We start from the raw sequence: 3,305 nt of genomic DNA, 5'->3' as shown, positions 1-3,305 counted from the left end.
TCTGACTGGGAGTTAACACTTGAACATACAGTCTCTGCTCTCAGTTAGGAGTAAAGAATTGGTCCAATAGCGTAAAAGGAGGTTGGTTAGTATGGTATGTGTGGTGAGTGTGCCCATTCATGTGTGTGTGGTTTCTGCCGTTCTCATGACCTCTCCTCTCACAGCAATGAACAGAACTCCCAATAAAGACAAATTCCACAGCATCTGGAATTTCTTTGTTGGTCATTGAACTGCCATTCTCACCCTTCAACACTACTCACACACACACACACACACACACACACACACACACACACGCTTAAAAATTGTCTGCTGACCCCGACATGTAACCTTTTACCCTTTGACCTTTGAAAGCAGCAGGGCTCCATCACAGTCTGGAAAAACAACAACAACAAGAAAACTTTGATGATGTTTTGCCGTTTGTCTTGCCTGAAGTTTAGACTGAGCCAAAAACTGCCATTTAAATGCCAAGAAAAAGTTCTGTGTGTGGAAATGTGTGTTTTTACTGGTATTAGTCCAGCTGTTGGGACACTAATGTGTTTGCATAGTCATGCTGAGTGTTTTCATCACTTCCGTAGACATAAATTAACTTCCAATAACATTAGTCATCAGATTTAAACATACAAATGTGCAGGAAGTTGATACAAGTCAATGTCCACGGAAATAATCTAAACATTATGTGTATAAGAAAGACAGAAAATAAGGTTTTTTTACTACGTCAAGTCTAATTTCCTCCTGTGTTTTCATTTGAGCTCCAATTTCCCTCCCCTTTGCTCCCACACACACAAACACACACACACTCGTCTGGTTTAAATTGCTTGTGGGGACTCTGCATTGGCACAATGCATTCCTAGCCTCTTCCTTTAATCCTAACCACCAGAGCTGAATGGCTAACACTCGCTTTTTACTGTACACATAAGTGTGACGTAATTCTGACCATATATTAAAACCAAGTGTTAAACCACAAAAGTAACTGTAATGAAACTGTGGTCTCCACATTTACAGAAAGTCCCGATAAGTTGGTGTCCGGTCCCAATTATGAGCCTAAAAACAAGCATTCACCGACACACACACCGCCATAAAGAGCTCCTTCCTGTGGGCCACTGGAGCAAGTGCTCTACATTCTCAAATGACTAAAAGAGGATTTTTTTCTTTTTTCCCCTCTAAGCCACTTATCTGCTTCAGCATGGATTTCAAATGTGGGTTAATGTGATAGATGAAGAGTTAATGTGACATTTATGGAGCTACATTTAGAAGAGAGCCTCCTTGAACTGTTGCCTTTTTTGGGCAAGGGCAGAAAGCGCTACAGTCATCTACAGGGATCAGTTTAAAATGTAAAGAAAATTGACAAAACTTGGATGTTTGCTAAATTTTCAACTATTAATTATCTATAAACTAAAGTGTAAAGAAAAATTTCTGGACACAAAGTCATGTCATACAGGACTTATGTGCTTATTCATCCAATCACGTGTGGTTTAACAAACCTTATTTACCAAATGCTACATAACACTTCACATAACTGGATTACATACTCACTAGAGGCAATAATTTATTTTAAGGGTCCTTGTTAGAACCCCATTATGCTCTAAACTTTTTCCCATAATCACATAAAAACTACCAGAGATTAAATGATTTGGTTTGTTTGTTTATTTTTTTCCTTTTGCCTTTGACACATGGAAATAAAGAGTTAAATGCACCAGTAAAAATAAAATAACACAAAAACGCATTATAGAAAATAAATTGTTTACACAAACTAGTTATTGAATATCAATTATCTTGACCAAAAGTGCTCATTGTGAAGATAAATGTTGGCACGAATTGAGGACAACTTCTATTATTTCCACTTGCATATGAGGTTAACTAACTTCCTTTTATTTTCCAGTAAAATTGACACTGGACACAGGTGTTAAAGAATTTCTTATCATGCAGGACATGACAGTTGTGTTCAGGACTTCTAACCTAAATGATCATGTAGTAAAAGCATCTGAAAAAGTTGTAGTAAATAGCTAAAAGAGTTTTTATTCACATTACTTTTCTTTCAGCAAAATAAAAACACTCTGGGCTTAAAAGATTCTCCGGATTTTAAATAAATGAATTTTAATAAACTTGTCAGGGGTTTGGTCTCATGTGTGCTTTGGAAGTGAAATGATTCTGTTTGAGTTTGGCAGAGTGAGCTGCTTGTGCAGAAATATGCGTCAAATACCTAAAAGAGCGATGTCACAAATGTTCCTACTTTAATGAGGTCATGCTGTTTATTCAGTAACATGTGGAAGTTATTCGTCTTTCCAGGTGAGATAAAGACCAACAGACCTTCCCAAAGTTTCTAGCTGGGCCTCAAAAGAAGCACCAGATGTGTGACTTCAGTGTGTACCTCTGTCTTACCCCTCTCTGTTCGTCATGCTGCTGCTTTCAGCAGCTTTTCTCCTCACTGCCGGCTGCTCAAAGCACATTTTTCTGAGGATGAATGAAAAGTGAAGCAGAACGAATGAGTTTGTGTCCATTTGGTGCCACTTGTGAGCCTGGTTAGCGTGAAGCTTCAAGGCCGAAACAGGAAACAGGCTTTTGGATAAACACAAGAAGAAATTCTCCAGTGAAATAATTTGATAGTTTAAAATATAGTTCAAGCTGGAGTTTCTAAGCTTGTTTCTCTGTACTGGAACTGGGATGGACTGGCGACGTGTCCAGTATGAAATCTGCCTCTCACCAGCGAACTGCTGCGATGAACTTCAGCTTCCGGAACTCAATTCAATTCAATTCAACTTTATTTATATAGCGTCAAATCACGGCAATGCCATCTCAAGACGCTTTACAGACAGAGGGGAAAACATAATGAAGGCCAATTCATAACAGCCTATATAAGGAAACCAACAGATTGAGTTGAGTCCAACTCAATCTCCCATCCTGAGCATGCACAAGGCGACAGTGGGAAGGAAAAAACTCCCTTTTAACAGGAAGGAAACCTCCGGCAGAACCCGGCTCAGGACAGGCAGCCATCTGCCTCTGCTGTGTGGGGGGAAGAGGACAGAAAGACAACAGACAACAGGAACTGCTACTCCCGGCCAGGGAGACCTGCTGAGACAGGAGACATACATGTTAATGATGCAACACTGTTATGGGGGGGGGGGGGGGGGGTAAAAGAAAGAGATAAAGAGAAAAAGAAAGAAGCTCAGTGTATCAGGAAATGTCCCTCAGCAGTCTAAACCTATAGCAGCATAACTAAGGGATGCTAACCATCCCTAGCTATAGGACTTATCAAAAAGATAAGTCTTCAGCCTAGTCTTAAAGGTGGGGAGGGTGTCTGCTTC

This window comes from Telmatherina bonti (genome assembly GCF_933228915.1).
Source record: "Telmatherina bonti genome assembly, chromosome: 18".
NCBI classification, from domain to species: Eukaryota; Metazoa; Chordata; class Actinopteri; order Atheriniformes; family Telmatherinidae; genus Telmatherina; species Telmatherina bonti.
This window is presented reverse-complemented; position numbering follows the sequence as displayed.